This window comes from Coturnix japonica, chromosome 4 (assembly GCF_054131305.1).
Source record: "Coturnix japonica strain WE chromosome 4, WE-NBRP24, whole genome shotgun sequence".
Taxonomy (NCBI): domain Eukaryota; kingdom Metazoa; phylum Chordata; class Aves; order Galliformes; family Phasianidae; genus Coturnix; species Coturnix japonica.
Window position 1 is genome coordinate 24775631 of NC_140666.1, and position 24119 is coordinate 24799749.

General features: G+C 45.3%; 1 protein-coding gene across 1 annotated transcript in view; it reads right to left on the reverse strand.

Moving 5' to 3' along the window:
* The window catches only part of PASD1 (PAS domain containing repressor 1), a 72877-nt gene extending 50365 nt beyond the window's left edge, over positions 1-22512 (reverse strand). The window contains exon 1 of the mRNA XM_085546374.1: positions 22393-22512. The gene's annotated coding sequence lies outside the window, so the exon portion shown is untranslated. The remainder of the gene's footprint in view (positions 1-22392) is intronic.
* Between the last annotated feature and the right edge of the window lie 1607 nt (positions 22513-24119).

Sequence of the window (24119 nt, forward strand, 5' to 3'; positions counted from 1 at the left end):
CCTGCTATAATAATGAAGAACACAAATCAGAGGAGCCTTTTCCTTGCAACACCACTACAAATTACTTCCTGTCTATCACATGGTTCTGTTAAAACTAGTTTTGCTTTGGATACAGCCACTAGCAGGATGACAGCCTATACTTCTCTCCTTAATCTTCCTGGCACGTTCATTTGGCCAGAGTTTAATGAGAAATAATACTAGATTAATGCCTGCAATCACAAAGGATGAGAAAGGTGGAAGAGCATTCAAAATAAGGACAACTAGATCCATGAGATCTCATATCTGCCATCAGCAGGCTGAGTGATTCAGTGCTCTGCACCACGACACAACTCCACAACTCCAATGTGGTTTCCAAGCCAAAACTGAATAACATCTTGAAGGGCCTTAGTGAGATAGGAACATGGGTTGTTACTTTCTGTAAGTCACAAGGGGCTGCATTCGTCAGAGGGAAGGAACTTACATGCTTCTGAGGAAAAAATCTGAGTGGTTTTGGAAATGCCACACATTAATCTCACTTTTCCAAGTGCACTGAGATATAGCCAGAGAAAGTACTGTGGAAAATCGTGGCTGTGTTGAATAACTGTCTAGCCAAGAGTGACTCCATAGAGTTTTTCAGATATGCCCTGTTCACACCTATCAGCAACTAATTGCAACATGACTGTAAGATCACCAGGACCATATTGACATCTAAGGAAGTGATTAAGAACACAGAGCTTCCTAAGAAGAAAGGACTGTCCCACTTTTCACAGTGATGTTGGAGAACAGATATCTCTGCGGAGCTCTAATGGGCTACAGGGGTGAGCTATCAATAAGCACTCTTTAATTAAGCTCTTTGAGAAAGTCAGGCTCCCAGTGGGCTTGTTGTGAGAGCAGCAAAGCTCTTGATTTATAGCAATTCAGTGCCCAAGCTTTCTAATACTGATGTAGGACACCAAATCACCGAAACCTCTTCTGTATAATTAAAGGCAGGATGTGCTTGTGGTTATTGCAATTCTGAGTGGGAATGCTGGGGAGTGTATTCCAGGGGTTTATTCCTGGAATTTATATAGTCCATGTTATATAATAGATTGCATTGACGACATAAAAGTAGAGTTAATTAGAAGTGGGGAAGAAGTAGCGATGGAAAGACTAATCAGGGTCTTCTGAGCTCAGATCATGTCACAGACTTGCTGCAAAGCATGGAGAGGCCTTATCTCTTCCTCTGTTAGATTAAGTGGGGAAAGTTTATGGCTTGATTTTCATGAATGCTACGCAAATTTAAACTCTTTGCTGGAGTTCTGTATCTTTGAAAATCAGGCCAAACAGTGTTAGATTTCTTCACAGCTTGAATTAATAAAAGCTAATATTGTTCCTATATTCTAAATCCACCTTGGTCAGCTCACCAGGACTCTGTGCCTTATTGCAGTACATACAATGTCTGGATTAACCCCTGCTTGAGCTTCTGCTCAAGCACACTGCATTAGACCACTGGCATGCTGACCACTATACGCTACCTGCACAGATTGGTGCCAGAGCTGGTGCTGCCAGCATCCATGGCTGGGAGCATTCTTCAGCTAACAGCCATTGGCACTTGGGAAAGTCAGTCTGGGCTTGCAGCTATTCTGCACAGGAGGTTCTGACCCAGTCCTTCAGTAATCACACAATCTGTGCAAATTTAATCGATTTGGGAACTCTCCCAAGTTCAATTCCTATGCACTGGCCCTCATTATCCACTTATCTGCTAATCAGAAGAACTTGCTAGTAACTACACCTTGCTATGAATATTGGCTCCCTCTAGGCTGCAGTCAGAGTAGCCTCTAGACTTTTTCCTCCACAAAGTCAATCAAGTAGTCCTGGAGCCCTTCACCAACATATGCATTTTCTACTTCCTCACACTCTCTAAGTCTTCTGCAGCACTTTATTATCCTTCTTGAATTAAGGGAAGTCTTGCATCAGTGTTGCCATGAATGCCAAATAGCAGAAGTAATTCAACTTAGTATCCCTGACTGTATTCCTTCCAACTACAGCATTGCGGCTATTTAACAGTGACTACTAAAATCGTGGTCATTGTCATTGCTTTCAATCCCATGGGTGTACCTATCCAGCTTTGGCCTTCAAAGAATGTCTCTATTACTCCACATGAAACAAGAGCAATGTCTTTGCCGTGAGTAGCCAACACCTTTGCATTACTTTGTGGGGCTAAATGGATAAAGGAAGAAAATAACCACAAAATTTGAATTGTCATTACTGTCACATTTTCATCAGAAAAGCGCTGTCAATATTTCAAAAAGAGAAAAGAAGAAAAGAAGGCAAAAGATGAAGGTGAAGTTAATTACTCAGTGGAGGCCAGTCTGAGGCCTCTGTCCCGTTCAAAAGTGAAAAATAGGTATTCCAAGACAGGTAGGTCATTCTTTTACTCAAGACTGAATTTCAGTCTACGTGCATATCAGATGAACAGGATTTGGTTCAGGAAAAGAGTCTGAAGGGAATTTTTTTTAAAACTGTGATGTGCAAAAACACTTAACCCATCAAGAACAAAAGCATAAAAAACACAATAGAAAAACTAGAGGTAGAAAGGAGGAATAAAGACATCCTTTGGGATAAGGCAGTGGAATGTATGTGGGTAGAAAAGCACACAGGAGAGATATGGAAAGTATTCAAAGAGAAATTACTGTATGCCCAATGGTTATGTGTGCCATTGAGCTATAAATACTCCAGGACTGGAGACAAGGGTAAAATTTATACAAGGAAGTGGAAAAAGTCATCTTATGTAAGGAAAAGCCCTCTAAAAGCAAAGGAAAATAGAAAAAGTTGAGGTGGAGGATGGAGAAAAAGACCAGTTAATGAAGGGAAGAGAGCATATACAGAGACACACACTCTTCTTGTACATATTGTTCTCAGAGTGCAAGTGTTTACAAAGATCTTGCCGTTACCTATCACGCCATCAGCTATGAAGGTGCATTTCAGGAGCTGGCTGTACTTGACTCTGCCACCAAGGCTTAGTATGGCCCCTCAGGGCCACCCTCTGCAAACCTGCTGGCCATCTGGCACTTCTGTCACTGGGTGGCCTCCTGTTGCTTCTTATGCTGTCCTGCACTTGAACCTCCACCATGCTCCGATTGCTTTTCTGTTTTGTGTTTGTTCAGCACTAAAAAGGCCAAGTTCCTGAATGTGCTCTGAGACCAAGCAAAGCTATGAATCACAACATGATAATCAAGACTGGCTGCTTATATTTCCAGTGCTGATACACATTCATTTCTGTTGGCCCAGAAGCATACCTGTGTTTGGCACTTACAAACAAGAGCTTCACATCCACATGATGGATGTGAGTATTCAAGCAAACTGTTGTATGTCACTACCATGACACATTTGCAAACCACCTACAAGACCTATGCCCATAGGCGTGAACTGCTTCCAGCAAGGGTCATTAGTTCTCCGTGACCTTAAGGAATGTAAGTTCTGCAGGGCAAGATTCCTCTCACTTCAGTTAGTTAAAAATCACAGTGCTCGTTCCTACTGTCAAATCTAGAAAGACTGGAGGAAAAGAAGCTTCTTCAAAGGGTCCACCTCCGACACACAGATGAAGGTGATGAAGTGTTCAAAGTCAGGTTGCACAAGTTTTTGAGCAATCCGGTCTTGCCAGAGATGCTCCTATAGCAACAGGATTGGACTTTAAAGCATCGCTTCCAACCCAAACCATTCTGTGATCTCTCACCACGACCTGTGGCCAAGCAGCTTGCTGGGCAAAGTGTGGGTGGCTGCCAGGCAATTTCAGTCCCATTGTAGGCAAACTGGCTTCCCGTAACAGAAATCGTTATTTTACAATATTTTGAGGAGGAGGGTCGAGAGCTGAGAAGAACGACTTTAAAGAAGAGGATGAAAATGCACTTTTAAAGCTTCCTTTGATCTGTCACAAGTAGCTGTACACTGAAGCCCTGCTGAACGTTCATCCTAAAGGGAGACGGTTCCACTGCTGTTGTCATTTCACAGTGGGTGACTGGCTTTCTTTTTAACCACACGTGAGATGAGCCCCTGGCAGAACGAGCATGAACCACACGTGCAGTTGTACCCCAAGCCTGGTTGCCTGGGTCTCTCCCTTGCCCTACTTGTTTTGCTGTAATTACATAAGCAGTATTTGCCTGGCTCCTACTTTCTCATTTCCTTTGCTTGTTTTCTGATTTTTAGGACAGCCTTTTACTCGAATTACACTGACCTCTTTTGAGAAGAGGGTAACACATTTTCTTACTAAATCCTCTTATCTGTGATAACCTGGCACATTTACTGCCCAAGACAATAGTTGGACTTGGGAATTATTTTAATTAGAAAAGCGGCCACTCTAATTGATAGTGAAACCCGAAAGCCTCATGTAACAGACAAGTACCAATTCAGAAACCTAGACCATCCGCAAGTAAGACAGATACCTACAGCAACAATCATACTGATTTTTTCCTTTCCATTCAGCAGTGGAAAATACATGAGCATATTGCATCCAAACTCCCCCAGATATGGTCACCTGCAAGTTCTGCTTTAGCTATGGCGGAACAGAACATAGCAGCACAGTTGGTGCTCAGGCCTGCCAAGCATCACCCTCCCCATTAAGCAACGTGGATCTCAGTCAGCATATCCCAAAGAGCTCCCTTCCCTCCTGCCACTGCAGTTGCACCAGGCAGCTGCCGGAGACATCAGCAGTGTGGTGGCTTATCTGCTTTCCTTAGGAGCTTGTGAAACACAAGCAGAGGGTTTCCAGAGGTACTGGAGCAGGTCCAGAGAGGCTGAGGGAGCTGGGGATGTTTAGTCTGAGGAAAAGGAGGCTGAGGGGAGACCTTATTGCTCTCTTCCAGTATCTGAAAGGTGCTTAGAGTGAGAGCAGGGCAGGTCTCTTCTCACTGGTGACAGGATGAGGGGAAACGGCCTCAAGTCGTACCAGGGTAAGTTTAGGTTGTTAAACACTGGAATAGGCTCCCCAGGGAGGTGGTTGAGTCACCATCCCTGGATGTGTTTAAGAGCCAGTGGATGTGGTGCTCAGAGATATGATTTAGCAGAGGGTTGTTAGAGTTAGGGTATTATCATTAGGCTGTGGTTGGACTCGATGATCTTTGAGGTCTTTTTCAACCTGGGTAATTCTATGATTCTGAGGTGAGCTGATCATTACATGTAGCAGCTGGTATAATGGTGCAGATAGCCAACATCCTTGCTAGCCAGCTGCCACAGTGAAGGAAAGATTTTTCTCTTTAACCCATGACAGAGCCCACTGCACCCAGGATATGAGAAAACTTGTCACATGGAGAGCTAGGGAGAAAAACAGAGCAGTGTTGGGGTTAAACCAGGAGGTTACAAAATCCAGAAGGTCCTTCTCAGCCCACATGTCCTACCCTCAGCCTGCTGAAAGGGCAGCATAAGGGCACAGTGCAGGCAGGGAACATGAGTTGCACTCTGTGTGCATCTAGGATGTGCACTGGGATGCTAGAAGACTACTATAAAATCTTTGCAGGGGCTATGGGGCTCCTACAGAGAGGATCTGATCCCAGCGTTAAGTCAAGGAGGCCACCTTGCCTGTCATACACAGCTCAGCATCATGGTGCTTCTCTTGTCAAACAGAACAGAAGATTAATCAAATGTTACAAATTACTATTCAAAAGATATTCAGTGTCATAAATATCCAGACTGCCAGTGGCACATGCAGCAGCACATCCACAGCCCCCTTCCTCTTTGTGAGAGGAACAGAAACTGCTTCTCAACCAGATCAGAACGAGACCTTTGTTTTGTTTCCTTACAAAGAGAAATCAACTGGTGCAGCAGACATTTGAAAAAACCCTGCTTAATTATAATCTTTCTGGAGCAACCAGGATGGCTTCAGATTATTTTACATAACTGTGTTAAATCCCCCTGAGAATTATTTGCCTCCTACACGCCAGGGTGCCTGAGCTTAAAAGATGGCCAGTTATTTAACAGGCTTGTGAGTGGCTTAGAAGTGTACCAGCTCTTGCTGCAAAGGAGCAATTGCTAGCAGGTTCGCTTTGTTATCTTTACAGCCCCTCCATGATGGGCTGGAGATCGCGCTTTGGTTGTGTGCTTTATTTTGAGATACGTATTGATTTGTCCTGCTGTGTATGCAAATTGCAATGAACTTAAGAAGTACATTTATGGCCAAGGCTTGAATCTCATTTCAAGCAGCGTTCCCAGTAGTAACCCTGCAAAACTGTGGTTGTCAGCTTGCAGAACTACAGAACTTTTTGCTTCTGTAATTTGGAAAAAGGAAGAACATCTTGCTTTCTCACATTGCTTTCCTAGAAAAGGAGAAGCAAATCTGATGAATGAATAGAGCCATACTTCTGTGATGACTTAGAAATGCATCTGAGTGCATCAGGAATGGAAAGGAAATGGTGGTGAGATATGGACCCAGTGCTGCTGTAGCCATTCCTTCTTCCTGTTTGTCATTGTTTGAGGTATGTTTCTAACAGCAATTCTCAGTGTTAACCTAACATAAATCAGTAAGGTAAATAAAGAGAGAGGACAGAATGGCTTCTTCCATGAAGAAGCAGGAAGCAGTACCCCTTTCTCATCTATTGATGAGAAAAAAGCAACTCATATATTCTCATATATATTTAATTCTCCGCATTAAAGGGGGATGAAGCCATTCCTGAGCATCCCTCTGCCACCAGCAGTACCCCTGGGCCAGTGCCTAATGCTGCTGCCAAAGTCTTTTCTGTCATTATGTGAACATGAACCCCACAAAGCAGCACCATGCTGACAGCAGCTTGCCAGCCCCCAGTCTGCCTTTGGAGGGGCACCCAAGCAGCCTGCCCTGCTCCCAGTGCTCCCTGAGAAGCACTGGATTAGAAGCACTGACCCGTGTTCCTTCCCAGCCAGAGGACTGGGAGAGCTACAGTTATCACTGCAGGGTGGGAAGGAGTGCAGCCCTCAGGCACCAATTACAGACTGGCTGGGAAGGACAGAAACCTACCAGTTGACGGGCACAGCCAACAGTCAGCAGTTCTGAGCTGAGGGCAGGCTTAATAATAGAGTAAGCTGAGCCTTAATGCAAAGCCAACTAGGTAGGAAACTGAAGGGTCACATCTGCTGCAGGGAATCCCTCAGCACTGCAGCGCTGCAGAGCAGCACCGTGCTTCCGTTCACACTCGGGTGAAGCTGTTCAAGAGGATGTGCCAAAACACAAATCTCTGAGCTCAAAAGGGAAAGGGTACAAGCAGAGTTCAAGCTGACAGAGATCATGTCACAGCAGTGAGATGAGCTCCAGGTCCAATGGAAGAGGACACTGAGCTGGAACAGTCCTACAGTGGTGGCTGAAATGAAGCCAGTTTCTCCTAAAAGCACTTTGCAGTGCTGGAGATGCATGGGCCTGTAGAGACGCGGCAAAAGGAACAGATCTAAAGCAAGACCATCACCTTCACATGTGTTGGAAGTAGTGGCTAAGCTCACATACATCTTACCCCACAGCATCCTCTCTCTAGCTTCACTCCTGCACCAGGCCCTTGGCCACGTGGTGGCTCTGCCCCATACAGGTGACATCAGGTCACTGCCCACCCTGCTCCTGGCCAGGGCCCCTCACCTTTTGTGTCCCACCACCCCCCTACAGCTGTGCCCAGCTCCAGGCAGCTCTGGGAGCCAGGCAGGAAAGAGGAACTCCCATCCCACCTCTCTTTCTCTGTATATGTAAATATTTTCTTCTGAAATAACATTAGCAGACTCATCTAGAAACAAGACAGTCAGCTTTCCGAGAACACTTGAGAGACACATAGATTTCATCAAACACGAGGGTGTAAATCTGGGCTTTGTGACTTCAGTGGAACCATTTAGAATTTGTCCTGCACAATGAAGCCGGCCATTTTTTAGTAGAAATGGAAAATACAATTGCTATGAAATCCTTGAAATCCCACCAGAGAGGGCTCTGTATTTCAGAGCTAGGATAAGTGCCATCACCATCTGCTGTCAGTACAAAAGCTGCATGACTACCTGGTATTGCTGTGCTGAACTGTCAGTGAGGTATGAACCTTATCTTAATTGCTGCAAAGAAAGTTAAGAGTACTGAGTTGATAAGCTTATCTTCTTCACCTTCTGGGTTCACCACTTATTCAGTTCAGGGGAATAAACATACATCATTTACATTTGTAAGTACACTATGTCCTTTCTTCCCCTTAAATAAGCCCCAGCAGGGAGCACTGCAATTGAACTGCCAAAAAGGAAACCTGGGAAAAAGTCAAAACACACAATTTAAAGCTCGAGCACATTAAAAAATCTACATTGTCTGCATGACAGATCCGTGTTTTATAAATCAGGTCTCTAACCAGCTCTTTAAAGCATAATGGATCCATCCCAACCGCTGCTTATGAGCAGGAGTGGGTGTCAGAACAGAGCAATGCACAGAACGGGGCAGCCCCAGCCCTCCTCCTCATGCAGGGACACTGCACTGCTAGTGCCTACTGTCAGCAGGCCTGGGGGAAGAACAGGGGCCAGGAAACATCACAGCATGGGGACGTTTCTCCTGCATTCTGTAGCTTCTCACAAGATGTTTCAGCAGGGCTAAGAACACCAGATACAGCTGTGATGGTGCTGAGCAGCACTGTGCCAAGCACAGGCGGCCAGCCTGCAAGCATCCCTGTCACCCAGGCCTATGGACTCTGTTCTCACTTGGGCAATAGGGAGAAGGGAGAATTCCAAGCACAGACTCTATATGCCAGCATGGGTAATCACCTACAGTGTGTAGGCAACCCCAGACTGTCTGGATAATAAGATCAACTCCAGTGTCAGCCATGGGGTCTGTGTTTCGAACTTATCCAGACAATTTGGGGCTGTCTACACACTTAGTATGTTGTAATAAGTACCAAGGAACAAGAGTTCCAAGGAACATCCTAAAATAATCCCTGAGGGAATCAAACCACACTCCCTTTCCAACTACTGGGGTCATTTCTGCAGCATGGAAGGAGCGCCGTCCTGTCTGCAGAACAACCAAAGGAAAATGGAGCTGAAATGCTCCTGAGCATGGGGCAGTTAGGGGAGGGGTGGGCAAAGCAAGTGCAATTCCTATGGAAAATAAAAGGTACTTAAGGTTTACGTAACTTAAACACTGCTGCTGTTCAATGAACTGTAGAAATGAAAGAGTAAAGAAAATCAACAACAAAAAAACCAACACATGAAAAAAGCTGCACCGAGCCATCTGTGCCTCTTGTCTGTTAGAGAGGGGCAGAGCCTTCGCAAAGAAAGGCCAGTGCGTGGAAATGGAAAGAACTGTGTTACAGAAACATGCAAATCAGCAGCAGGACTGCAGAGCCAGAGTCAGGGGCAGAGCAGGGCTGCAGCAGTGCTGCAAGAGGGCTCACTCCTCAGTAACAGGGTGAGCAGCAGGGGTGACCCACTCCATGCTCCTGTGCTCCGTGAGAAGAGCAGGGGAAGCGGCTCTGATCTCAGAGCACAGCAATGCCCCTGTCTGGAAGAAGGGAATTTTCCTAAATGCTGAGGCAAACCCAGAACATCGGAGCTGTTATTAATGGGTTGGGATAGCCTGGAGAAAGCTCACAGCAGGCGCTGAATAAATGTGCCTAAGTGCTCTGGAGCCACAGATCCCTATTTTTAGTGGGATGTGGGCAGTTCGGTAAGCCCTGCCTGTGGAAAACCCCAACCCACAGAGGACAGAGGAATGAAATAATTTCCTGTGCAACTGAAGCAAAGGCTTTCAGTAACAGGGGACACCCTGAGTGCAGCGAGACTCCTGATGAACAGACAGCCACAACAGAGACAGTTTCATCACCATGCCAGGCAGAAGAGAGTGGCACATGAAGGGCACCACGCAGCACCTTGGTGGTGCAGAGGAGCAGCTTTCCATAGCCATAATAATTATAAGCTACAGGCACAGAGAGAGCCTGCTGAGGGCTCCTGGACTTTGCTGCCAGCCTGGTGCTTAACAGCATGATCGTTCTCTGTAGCAGCAAAGAAGCTGCTCTGGAGTTCATTTGTCTTGATCGCATAAGGATAATTTAGGGTTGAAAATATATACATACCCCACAGCTATGAACGGATTGGAAAGACATATATATATATATAATATAAAGCTTCATCATAATGAATGGAATACAAACACATCTGTCTGAGAGCAATTGCAGCACCAAGTAAAGCTTTTCTTCATTCTCTCATGTTTTTCAAATAATTACTGTAAACAAATATTTTGGGTATTTCTCACTTGTGAGAAAGAGAAAAAACATGCCTCATTCTTTATAGGCTTTTCTTCTATTATTCTGACATAGCTGCTGAATTAGGACGCTAGGAGAGCTTACAACTGCATGTTTAGCCCCAAAACAAACTCGTGTGCACAGAGCCAGCTCTGGCTGCTCTCCAGAGGACTTTGACGTACTTCAGCTTTGCTTTGTACAGCCATCTGCAGGGGGAGAATGCTGCAGCCCCACACTGGGCCAGTGCTGGCTGTGTGCTCTACTAATGAAGGCACGAGGCAGGGACTGGGTGACAAGAGACACACTCTCCTCCCCCCCCAAACAAAAAGGAAAATAAAAGCAATAAATCTGAAACCCCAAAAGTTACACAGTGGCTCTGGAGGTGGGACTCGCTTTGCAAAAGCCTTGGGCAGGCATCAGGTGGTAAGATGTGCCAATTGCTGATGGCCTGCTCTGGATTTCAGCACGTGAGATAAAGGGACTCTACATCCTATTATCAGTTCCTGAGCAACTGGTACATCTTATTTAGTGCAACTAGATTAATGGGTCAGAATCCCACACACACAGAGAGCACACCTTTCCTTTGACTGGAAACAGAGTATTATGAGGGCATTCCTTTACCATAACAGTGGTTTGCCAGTTCCTCAGCAGAGCCTTTATGTCATGCTTTGATATTTTTACTTTCAAGCCACAGCTGCTGCAGTGACAGTGCCAGGCTGGAGAGCTATTTGTGCAATAGAGCTGCAGAACAGAGACAGATTCCTGCTCTTTTATGTCACTTCTAACCCAGAAAATGTCTAGGTGGAGGTGCTTGGTGAGCACTGGTTTGCAGGCAGGAATTAGGGCTGAGGACAGTGACGGGCTCTGGGTAAGGTCCCCTAGGAACATGGTGCAGGATGGGGCAGTGTGATGGGCAGCCTGCTGGGATGTGCTGTGATGCTTCTGTCACACTGCTCCCTACACAACACGCTGCTCTCTCTGCCCTGCTATATCTACTCTGGAAGCAGAGAGCTCTCAGCAACTGAAGCAAAGTTTCTGGGAGGTGCAGCCTTTCCTCAAATACTGTTTTGTTGGTTTTTTTCTTCCCCCTTTTTAAACTCTTTTAGATGAGTTTTCAGAAGCACTGAACGCTCAATGAATCACTTGGCTGAATGGCCCACATAGTTTCCTCTTAAGTCAGCTTTGGCAGTGAGCCACCGCACATACCCTGTGGCTTTGCTTCGAGTAACATTTTCATTAGTGAGGTTATCCAAGTATTTGCAGCCAGGCCACACAGCCCTGATGAACTCCACTGCTAGCACTCAACAAGGGGGCGGAGGGTTCAGGCCTTATTAGTAAGGGCACAAAGGCACTGACCAGAGAGAAGCTTGCCTCCTGGACAGAAGGAATCTCCTTCAGATGTCACATTGTGTCCAGGGGCAGCCCCATCCACATCCCACTGCTGTCTGTGCTGGATGGGGCCACCAGAGTCCCCTAGTACCCAAAGGACATTGGGTTTGCCTGCAATTAACTCTACTTTCCCTTTCCAAAAAGAATGGCACCATAAAGCGTGTACGCTGCAAACTGATAATCTGATGCAGGTACAGAAGGACAAGTTCAATCAAACATCTCAGTGTTTTAGAGCACTGCCTGCGTTCATTTTAGACTCATTTTAGCATGGCAGGTCACAGCAGTATAAACATTGTGGGGGGAAAAAAAAAGGCCGAGCTGGCAAACAGTCAGAACTTGCTGTTCCTGACCCAGTAACCTACTTTTTGAGTACCACGTAACATGAAAGCCACCCCTAGCTCAGACCGCGACGTCACCTCTTACTTAACTTGGAGGTAAATAGTGGGTCTGGCTGGGAAGAGTTCGATGGCTGTGGTCATCACGAACTTCTTTCCGGTCACAAAAAACATTTTAGGATAGACAGGAATATGAAGGGCAGTGTCTAGCCTTGAGTCACCCAAAACACAGCTCGCACCTGGGTGTCCACCACACCGACATACAGAAACAACCAGAAGAGCTGTCTGCAGCACCAGTGCCACCATCGGCATAGACAAAGAAGTTGTCCAATGGAGCACAACATGAAGGAGGCCTGTTCTTCCTCCATGATCCTGCTTAAAGTATTTTCACTCCCACTTAGAAATCAGTGTTTAATACTAAATAATAACAAGCAAAAGATAAATAGAAGGGCTAGATATATGCTTAGTATTGGAAAGGAGTCTTGTTTTACTGAACAAACTATCAAGGAAAACAAGAGTGTTAAGACAGAGCGAGAGAAATTACAGAGAGGGCTCTTCAGGGAAATGATTCTTCATGGGATGAGCCCATTTGTACTCAGTTACTGCCAATGTGTCTCTCAACTAAAACATGCACAAAATAGGAAGAGGTGGAGAATGAAAGACATGGCCAAGCATTCCAGCTTCATGCAAAAAAGTAATTAATTAACTAAAAAGTGATTGAAATGATCAGCATGAAGGTCTTGAAGTTGTTCCACTTCCCAGCTGGCTCAGAATCACAGAATGACCTGAGCTGGAAGGGACCTCAAGGATCGTGAAGCTCCTGGCAGGGCCACCAAACATACACCTTTACTAGATCAGGTTGCCCAGGGCCCCATCCAACCTGGCCTTGAACACCTCCAAGGACGGGGCATCCACAACCTCCCTGGGCAGCCTGCTCCAGAACCTCACCACTCTCCTAGTAAAGAACTTCCCCCTAACATCCAACCTAAATCTTCCCTCTTTCAACTTAAAACCATTCCCCCTTAGACTGCTCAGCCTGACTTAGATTTTATTCTTGTTGACCCTTTGGCTTCCCCGTTGCAGAGGAGGAGGGAACAGGGCACCATAATATCTTACAAACTCTAGCTATGCTTTCTTGTGCCATCACAAACCATTTCCCACCATCTCTTTTACCAGCAACTTTAACTTAAGATTAAAAACATGTGGAAGTATTTCAGACTAGCTGGCATAAGCACAACACAGAAGTAAACGTCCTAATAGACATAAGAAGTCATTTTTCTTTATGACAATGTCTAATTTAGATCTCTGAAATTGTAAAATTAAAAACTATTCTAATCCATACTTACACAAAAACGCATCTCCAGCAGATTATATCTAACTGCTCATTACACAAAATCTTGGAATGACTGCATTGTAAAAAAAATAATTGCCTAATTATGAAATCCTGATGATAAAAGACACCATTGTCATAGAAACATCTGGGCTACCAGCACCCCAGAAGGGAATAAATTTCAATAGGCAGAGAAAAACCAGCAGGCAGATGAAAGAGGAGTCATAAAGAGGTCCAGAGGAAAAACATCACCCACTGCAATTTCTGTATGGAAGCGCGGGTGATGACTTCCAACAAACAAACCAGTAATAACCTATTCACAGGAGCAGAGCAGTAAACACTTAACATAGAGATGAGGGACAATTAACAAATATTATGTATATTCTTGCCTAATCTTAAGCAGGGAAAAAAAAAACCAAAACCAAACAGCATCTACTCTACCTCTCTGTAATGACAACCTGGAAAAATATTCATTGTATCGGGGTTTTAGAAGACAATTTAGCAATCTGATGCCTCAGAATAACAAAGAGTCATCCAATTTGAATGTGGCAGCAATCAGTAGCATTTCTGCAGCATTTATCTCACATAAAACACAGTTTAAGTGATATTTGAAGGACAAAACAGGATCAGAAGGAAAGGTCAGTTATGCGTAAAGGAGAAGTACAGTGAAAAGCGGGGAAGTTTGATGGCTGCATTCAGCTCAGTTCAACCCCAGCAGAAGCCTGGGCCTTGTCATTAAGCCTGCTGTGAACATTGTGCTAATAATGAAGTTTGTGGCTAAGCATATTTTTGCTACTTACAAAACAGTGAAAACTTTTCTTGGAAAACCGGGAATACAATGAGATGGTTACCCCAGATTGCTCAATGCCATAGCAAAAAGGAGCCAAGGAAGAGCAAGAATGGTTGCACAGGCTGAGAGCTGCAGGCAAGGAGAAGCCAGCCCACCAGAAGGCTCTGGAGCCTTGCTCTTCCCTACCAGACTGAGCCCAAGTGCTGCACAGCACACACCAAGTCCTAGCCCTGAGCATACAGCGAGCCCCAGGAAACTAATGAGGGTTCATTATTCAGACTGTTAACAGTTAAATGTGTGAATGTATTCCCCAGCCTAGCAGCTCCAAAAAGGCTTCATTTCTGGTCTCTGAACAGAGCTCCTAATGCTGGTAGTGACTTGGCATCTCTGATCAGGCAGAACCCTGGACTCCAAAACAGAAAGCTCACACATAAGCAATGTGCAAGGCCCCAGAACCAGACATTATGGATGAGACGCTGAAGGATGATGTATTGCTGATGGGATAAGCCTTTTATTTTTTTTCCCCCGCAGGGGCGATTACAATGCAGATGGCATCAAAAGCACAGTAGCCTTCTCACATGGTTGTCATCTCTGATTCTCTGCTAGAGGTCATATCAGGACTCCCATTCTAAAATGCTGCCAGCTGAGATTCATAGCACAGATGACAACCAGGTTCTCCACCAAGAAGTCCTTTCAAAGCAAAACTGTTCAGCTGTGGGTATTCCGCTCATGTTGGATATTTTGATTACGAGCATGATACAATCTGCAAAGTGGCATCAGCCCATGCATTGAAGTGTTTTCCATAAATGGCTCTGCACAGCAGTCAGACTGATGCAGAATCTGTGGCTGCCTGCCTGCTTGTGCTGCGTGCAACCACAGGGATGACGCTCTACCCCTCCACAAAGGCACACTGCAAGATCCACACAGCACTTGAGTCTCCCCTAAGCCTGGCATTTGAGCTGATGGGGGCTTTAAGCAGCGTGTGTGCTGCAAGCTGACCTGCAGGGCACTGGTGAATACAGTCACACACATTAGGGAAAGTTTGCCTATCTTCAAAAGAAGCGTTATTCTTCTGTTAAGTAAATAAAGATGTGCCTGTTACTTACTTTCCAGCACATACTGCAAAGCTTGTGTTAATTAAACTTCTAAAGCACACGGCAGAATACATCTGTGTTGGTGTAATGCCAAGAAACTGTATATGAACTCTCCTCCATGCAATTAGTAAGCATTAGCACAGCAAAAAACCACTCACTCCATCCCAGACAAAGCACAAGCAGGTCAGGACCCTGAAGCTAAGAGTCTCTGTTCTGCCATTATAGGCTCCAAAGCTGAAGGACTGCAAAGTACAATTGTAGGGTGGAAATAATACAAGTACAGAATTGTACAGTTGAATTAATACAAGTATAACATACAGTTGGAATAGTACAAATACAGATGGAAATAAGTAGCCAGAGGATAACTAAGGAAAAGGACTCACCAACTCCAAGGCCTTCAAGATAGGTGCTCACCAACATCAAGGCTTACCACAAGAACTCCACACAAGAGCAACCTCCAGAAAGAGATGCTACCTCAGTGGTGGACAGCCCTTAAATGGGACCTAGGAGAGGTGGAGTTGAGCTCCAACCCTTCTGGGAGCACAGCTGAATTACCTTCACCTGTGCTCCTGCAGCTGACCCATCACACTTGCCTCAGATGGTTAATCAGAGGTTCAGGCTGTGATCAACAGTTTCCTTTACAACAAGTATGGGGCAAAATCATCAGAAAGGAGAAGACTGGGAGAGAACTGAGGGGCCTGATGCTGTGTTTGCTGTTATGGTTGCCAGTCACAACTTTGTGACCCTGGATAGCCTTAGTATGACATCAGGCATATGAGTTTCTTCCCTGGGTGGCTTCTTGTTCAGAGGAACTGCCCAAACTCTAGGCCATCCCCAAAGCTCAACAGGAATAGTGTTGGAATCTCCTTCAGAAAACCAGCCCTGTTACAGATTACTGTAGTTCTCAACATCTCTTTCTTGCTGTTATGTTAACTTCTGACATTTGCCAGCTCATTCTGGCCAGCTACAGCCCAGTTCCCACCAGCTTCAGGAGAACTGCAGCTGTGCCCACAGAGCCTAACGAAGCAGCTGTCACATGGACTGCCCAATCAAGCACATAAGGAAATAAAAACCAGTAAAAGAAATAGTAAGGTTATTTCAAACTGCTGTGTTACTCAGACTCTTGTGCTCATCTCTGTACAGAGAAATGATACAGCATTACCGTCCTGGATTTTGATGCTGACACTGTGGTTCAGGTTCCCAAGTAATGGTCTTGGGGAGGTGGTTTCAGTAGTTCTCTTGTCTTTTGAGCTCCAAAAGAGCTACAGAGGTGCATAGCATGACTGCTTATTGAAACAGCATACGTGTCACTGCGTCACTGCTGCCCAGGAAGGACAGAACTGTCACTGTTGATTCCTACATAAGATAAATACAGCTTAAAAGAAAGCGTATTTACATCAGTTTTGGATGACTCATGCGACAGATACGGAGATGCCTTAATGTACTTCTTTCTTCTCCTACACACCACCATGTGCTCAGTGCTCCGTCTGCAGCTACTTCACAAAAGAATGTTGAAGAGCTTTTTTCTCATACAGAACTGTTTCCAAACACCAATGGTAGTTTCTATTTTAACAACACCATCATCACCCGACATATTGTTACTGAGCAATTCACTATGCAAATCCACTGCAACCCACCCAATTTCAGTGTTTAGCAAATGCAAAGTGAATATTTCACTTTTGGGTTGCAATGCAGTGACCTTTGTGTTTAAAAACTACTGTCCTGAATTCACTACAAAGCTGAAGCCAGATCTTGCACCAACTACTGATGCTATGCGGCAAACACAAGGGTGAAACCTGAGCTTGTGCTTGGGATCATACCTATTCAACAAAGTGCTGCTGCGTAAGTGGAGAATTCAGTATAGCATTAAAATCTAGCTTTGAGCTCAGTAATGAACACTCTGATGTTATTAGATGTCTGCTTTGTTTCGTTTGCTTTCATTTTAATTCTGGATTGCAGATCCATTAACTACTGGAAAACAGAATATCACTGGCAAACTTCCATTTAAGATTTCATAGAACAAGAGCATTTGATTTTCTAATACCTACATAGCAAAGTGTTGAGGAGAAGAAAAATCAGACTTTCATTTTGTGTTTATTTTAATGGAGAAAAAGATGATTCCTGTGCTGATTATTGGACCATTGACACAGACGTGGGTAGAACAACACATCTTGATGAATTCTACTGTATACATTTTAGAAAGGAAGTACTGGAAAACAATTCAGTCTACCTAAAGACAGGTTTTTAAATAACATTTTAGAGCTAGTCACAATTTGCTCACAATGTTTACATTAAGAAGCCCACAGAATTAACAGGGGAAAACCTTTCTACCCCTAATAGCTCTTTATTGTATTGCTTTGGGGCATTTGTTCTCACACCTTTTGCATCAAGTAGTTTTAACTCACAGTATTTCTGGCCACTGACCTTCTGGGAACAAAGGGTATCAGGGAAGCAAAGAGCTACAACCCAAATGTAGAATGGTACCAGTAAACATTTTCTTACCTTAAAAAAAAAGTTACTTGTACTCATGGATATCATTTCAATTAGAAATAGCTTTAAATTTTGAGAGTAAAAAGATTATTTCAAATAAATATTTTCTCCTGAAGATAAAAATAAGGGTACTGTTATGGTATGAAGCTGTGCTTCTCAGCATGCTCTGTAGTAAAGCTGGTTAGAGGCACTAATGCTGTGCTATCCAGTCAGATGCAACAGACTATTTGTGGTTCAGAACAGGAATAACACACCTTCAGCTCTGCTCTGTTTAGCAGTCAGTAGCCAAAACATATCCCAAGGTAAACACTGGTGGAGTTGGGCATGAGCATCCTAGCACTCAGATCCATGACCTCAGTTCCCTGATGCTATCACTTCGTCCTTGTCATAAGTGCAACACCTTGCCTTTGGCCTTGTTGAACCTCATTTGGTTCTCATGAGCCCACCTTTCGAGTTTATCAAGATCTCTCTGGATGTCATCCCTTCCTTCTGCTGCATCAGCCGTACCGCTCAGTTCGGTGCCCTCTGCAAACTTACAGAGGGTGAAGCACTGTGAGACAGTAATCTGTGATCAACAGCCCTCAAACTCTACATGCCATCTACTGTCTCAGCTTAACACAGCACTCTCACCTCACATGGAGCTTGGATATCTGCAGTAAAGACAGTAGTATATGCAAGCACCATGTGCATGTTGGGCAATGCAGGGTCAAAAGGACAATTCAAGATGAAGAGAATGAAAATATTCTTAAACTCTATTAAATATCATAGAGAAAAATTTAAGAATGGATATAAAGATGTGAAGAAAAAACCAGCATCTGATGTTGAGTGTTAATGTTCCATAAAGCTGAGCCACTGTGCCCAATACGTCACAGCATCAGCTGAGGAAATCGTATCTAGTATCTAATGTATACATCTACAAAAACAATGTAGAACAAAGGTTGCCAAATATGAAGGAGCTGAGATTCAGCAACTAACTCAGCAGTTTAAAGTTAAGTAGCACCTCCATCTGTGAAATTATTAATCTTTCAAGATTCAAGAACCTGCTACATGCCTTGGCTAAATGACACGATACCAGCTGAACCTCAAAGCATTTGTGATTTCTATACAGGGCTGTTTCAGCCCCTCAGGTGGCTTGCAAATATACTGTGCTGCATTTCCAAGCAATGTACAAAGACGTGCTTTCAGACAAATTCCGTGTTACTTCTGTTCCTCACAAATCCTATTTTATCATTGCTCAGGGGTGAGAGTCTACAAGCCCTCAAGCAGACACACTGATAAGAGTTTATTCAGCAAAGCTGATGACTGTTCTGCTCCTTAGCTCTCATTGGAGACAACGGTGTCCAGGGGTCAACCATATTCTTTAGGACAGCAGACTCAAGATTTGACTTTGGGTAGAGCCCTAAGATGGATTAGGCTGTCATTCTGCCCACCCCAACTGCATGCTGTAATCAGCTTATCTGCAATATGACAGGTTTAGCAAAAGTGACAGTTGCTTGCTGTCCAATATCATTAGCTAGCCCTGTCACAAGAGCTCAGGCATGGTACTCCATCTCCTTACAAAAATCAGCTTATTAATAAACACACAGCCTGGCAAAATATTTTCCATACAGTTAAAGCAGTGCTTTGGGCAGAGGCTGTCCCATTCATCCACTATGAAAACTCAAATTCTAGCCAAGGTAAGGTCAGAACAGCAAATAGGTTCAATGGACTAGCAATCAAGGGTATCCTCAGCAAGTCTGCTGATGCCACCAAGCTGAGTGATGCAGCTGAAACAATGGAAGGAAGGGATGTCATCCAGAGGGACATGGACAGGCTTGAAAAGTGAGTGCTTAAGAAACTAATGAGGCTCAACAAGGCCAAGTGCAGGGTGTTGCACTTGGGTTGGTGCAATCCCAGACACCTGTAGGAGGACTTGGGTGTCCTGGTGGACAAAAATGATGGATGTGAACCAACAGTGTGCACCTGCACCCTGGGAGGCCAATGGAAGCATGTAGATGCTGTACTGAGGAACATGGTCTAGTGGGAAATGGGGTGGAAGGTGAATGGTTGGACTGGATGGGCTTGGAAGTCTTTTCCAACCTCAGTGATTCTATGATTCTGCAATTTCCCAAAAGCCTTCACAGTAATCTCCAGAGCCAGCAATTCTGTAGTAATTTCTTCAAGTGAAGGAAATGAGATGTTTTTATGTTAACACCTACCTATGGGGAAAGAACATCCTACTATTTAACAAGGAGCTCTTTAAAGACATCCTGGGAAATCTTCCAAGAGCTACACTGAAATGAATGAACACTTGATTATTTACATGTTATTAATATGGTCTTCTATTTGCATGTTGGAAATCCCTGCCCTATTCTTCCATTTGCCTCCCAAAGGGAATTCCTGATTCTTTGAAGCTGGAGCACTCCCTGGCCCTGACCCCACTGCAGACGTTTGCCTGCAGAGCAACTCTGGGGCTCAGCCTGCCCCAGAGGAAGCATGGGGAGAACAAATGTTCATAATCCCATTCCAAAGAACTTGAATTACAAGATATGGGTGAGCCATCAGTTAAACCCAGCTCTAAACTATCTCCAAGCTACAGCAAATAGGCAGTAGGCTTTCAGCTTGTTTTAATACTTTGAAAAATGTGTAGGCAAAACACTTGCTTTCTCCAGAGCTATTCTCCAGACCACTCTCTCCCTTACACGACACTGTTTACAATGCCTGGCCCCAAAACTTCTCAAGGGCTTCTCTTCACCCAACGCCTCCTTACACCAACCAACATGCACAAACATTTACAGTTCTGGAGCTGAGTTCCTTAAGCAGTATCAGGCAGGTGGTGATGCTGCTAAACGCTGATCCAGCTGCAGGGAGTTTCAACCAGGCTAGGTTTCCACCACCAGACAGGCTCAGGAAGGATGCTGATGTGTTCACATGTGGAAAAGGCAGTGCCAAAAGTTGGGAGCAAGGTCAGTCTGCTCAGGGAAGAAAACAAACATCACACAGCAGGGCTCAGATAAACCTCAGAGCAGCTTTGCCAACAGGAGACTCACAGTTGAATTGCAAGTCCTAGCCCCACACAACACTGCAATGACATTTTCAATTTTTTATTACTGTTTCATAATGCTAATTAAACACGGACATGCGCATAGAGAAATCTGCTCAGTGCAACAGCAAGGCTCTGCAGCAGCACTTTGCCATGCGGGCTGTTCCCCCAGGCAGAGCACTGTGTGCAAGGAGCAGCCTTGATGCTGAGTGGATCCTGCAGCCCTTGGGCAGAGATTTCCCCCAGGTGTCAGCAGTCCTGGAGGGGTGGTTCACTCTTGGCTGCTATGTTTAAGTTGCCAGCTGAGTTTGCTCGTCACTTTTAATTATTATAATGATTTTTTTGAGTAGTGGTATGTGTTTGCTGGGTCTCCTGGCCAGTCCTATGCTAAAGCCTTCCCTGGGTATCTTCCAGCCAGCCTCAGCAGTGTGTCAACAATCAATTCCTACATCTGGCAGAAATGATGGGTTCCCCTTGAAAATCCTTGCCTGAGCACATGCAACCCTACAGTGAAATACCTACTGGGCTAAAGCTGAGGCCAATAACATGCATTGAACACGTGAAAGGGAAGAACAGCAGGCCCAGCCTGCCTCCTGCTGCTGGAGAACCACACGCAGTCCACCTGGTCTCCTCCCCAAGCAGGGATCTGAATGTCTTGTGATCCACAAGCTTCTTGCTTATGGGTCATTTGTACCCTCAAACTGAGAGTGAGCACACAGCTTGTGTCCTCATACTCAGCAGGGCCCGGCCCACTCTGTGGGGCCAGCAGGCACATGGCTGGGGAGAGAACAACAATGAAATAGGACATAGGCCCCTCTAGTTTGCTGCTTGAGCTGTACATTGCAAGGAACAAATGCATAACCTGAAGTGACAGGAGCAGGGACATCAAGTAGCTTTTGGAGGATGACAAAAAAGGGAATCTAAAAATTGAGCACCAGAGACTCTCAGTCCCAGGGGAGCACAGGCTGTATCTAACACAAGCTATTGTTCTGCTGCACAGTTCATTCCAGGACAACGCTCACCCTTGCAATGCCATCCTGCAGCCTGAGGCTGCTCTGGATTCAGGCACACTGCTCTCTGGGACAAATCTAGGTCCCTTTGCTCATGTAAGTGCTGTGTCCCATTGCTTGAACCTTCTGAGCGTACAGCTCACTGCAGTCCTGCCGCCACTCTGCAGCCCTTCCAGCTTTGTGCAGGAGCCCTAGTTTATCAGCATCTCTCACACAGAGCTCACAGAGTCAGCAGGCCTGGACCTCCTGCCATGCCTGGAGCCCAGCCCCACTCGGGCACCCAGCCCACAGTCGCAGGTCAGCCCCAGCAGCACCGTCTCAACAGACAGATGTGCCAGCAGATCTGCAGACAGGCACAGCTCTGCAAGCACAACTGACAGCAGCAAGTCACATTCCGAGCAACATCAACATCCTGTAAAGCATTTCATTAAATGTAAAACGTAAAGCACTTTGCTGCCTGAGCACAGCCTTCTCTCCAAACATGTTATTACAACCATAAAATCCAAGGGAAAGCCATTTAAGCTTAGCAGCAGTGTCTTCTTAATTGTGCTCATCTTTAAGGAATCCAGAAGCAGAACAAGCATGTTGCAGAGCTGTCTCACAGAGCATCAGTGCCCCAAAATGATCAGTAACAAATCAGCAAGCTGCCTGTGCCTGCACGAAGTGCTGCGAGCACGCTTAATTCTCTCATTTTCTGAGCATCTTTTCAGCAGCTTAACTACCAACACACACTCGTGCACCACTAACGAGAAACAAATTCCCAACTTACCTTTTAAGCAGCCAGGAGCACCAAGCCCTCCGAAACCTCCAGCGGATGAGTGGACAGAGTTGTACCTTATTACTCACAGCGGGAGTTATATAACTGGCACCATTTCTGTAGGCAACGAGTGTGCACCCGTTGCACTTCCACTTGCAGATAATGCGCGCTCCCCATCCCACGCAGATGCATCTTCTCCACGGCTGGCGGGGGCGAGGCAAGGTGGGCTCCAGGCTGCCAGCAAAAGGCAACGCTCCCAGATCAAAGGAAGTTCAAAAGGTCCCTGACATTTATTAAGAGAGATCGCTACTATGAAAGGATGCGGTGCAGTAGTGTAATGCTCCTTCGGCTGCTGAAAGCAGCTTGGCCTAGATTTTCCTGTACTGTTTGATGTGACCATTCATGCAAACAAGAGTAAAACTTTCTCTTTGCTTTTAATTAAGCACAGAACACTTGAAAAAAGCAGCCTGCATGGCAGCCCTTTTCCTCTCGTCATCTGGGTCTTCTGGGCTGCTGTCAGACTGAGACACGCAGGAGGCAGCCCCATTGATCTGACTATTATTAGTGGCAGACGACACGTCGGTGGGAGAAAGGACGAAAGCTGTGAGCTGGGAAAACAGATTGTTTTTTCCAAGGCTCATTTGGTGTTTTAGCAAAGGAAAAAGAAAAAAAAAAAAAAAGGAAAAAAAATAAAGGGGGAAATGTTTGATAGCAGGAAAGAACACAGTTCTAATCTGGGAAAAGGAGGCAGTGAATAAGGTTACTGCCTTGGCTCTTTGCTCACAGACAAAATCCCAGCTGCACCCCTATCTTCTGGAAGGCAGGGAACAGGTCCTGAGTTTCAAGTCTCATCTTAAAGAGTCCCCACATCGCTATTTATCGTTGCATATGTCCTTGCATCCATTGACTGCTGGTGGGTGCAGCACAGCACCCGCTGACATCGAGGGGCTGCAGCTTTGGCGCAGGCAGCAAACTCTTATGTAAGCCATAATCCTCTCACAGGCTCCTTCTTCAGCGACTATAAGACCCCGTGCCATGGGCGCCTGCTGGCATCCCCATGGCCTTTAACCAGTTTGAAAACAGTGAGGCTGTGGCTGCAAGGCAATCCCCCACCTCCGGAGCAGTGCTTGCCTCTACCTTGCTGGGTTTCAGAGCACGGGGCACCATGGCACGCTGCCGCTCTGCTGCTGGGCAGCACTGGCTCTGCTGCCCTCTGTGCTGATGGAATTGTGGGGATTAATCTCCTGCCGAGTTCACTGAGGCTAACGATAATCAAGTTAAATTTACACGATATGATCAGAGTTTAATTAGGTACTGTTACACAACCCCTATTAATTACACCGCTAATACCCTTATGAAATGCAGATTGGGGGGTGGGGGAGCTCGGCTGATTTCAGAGAAGAGCCGCACTGAAAGGCTCTGAGCACATCTTTCCTTAACCGCTTGCCTTGCCAGTGCTTAAGGTGAAACAAAAAGCTGAAAAGCTGTAATCCCACAAAATGCCAATCTAGGAGGTTAAAGACTTCCTGCACACTTCACAATCACCTTCCCTTTACACCAAAAATCAAGAAAGCCATTTCAAATCCCCCAAACCCAGAATCACTGTCAGTTTGCTCTGTTCAGAGTCCTACCAGAGAAAGCTCAAGGTGACAGAAGTCATTTACTTCTCACCAAGATATTAATTCAGCCTCTTCTCCAACTTAAGTAGTGATAGAGCTAGAGGGAATGCCCTCACATTG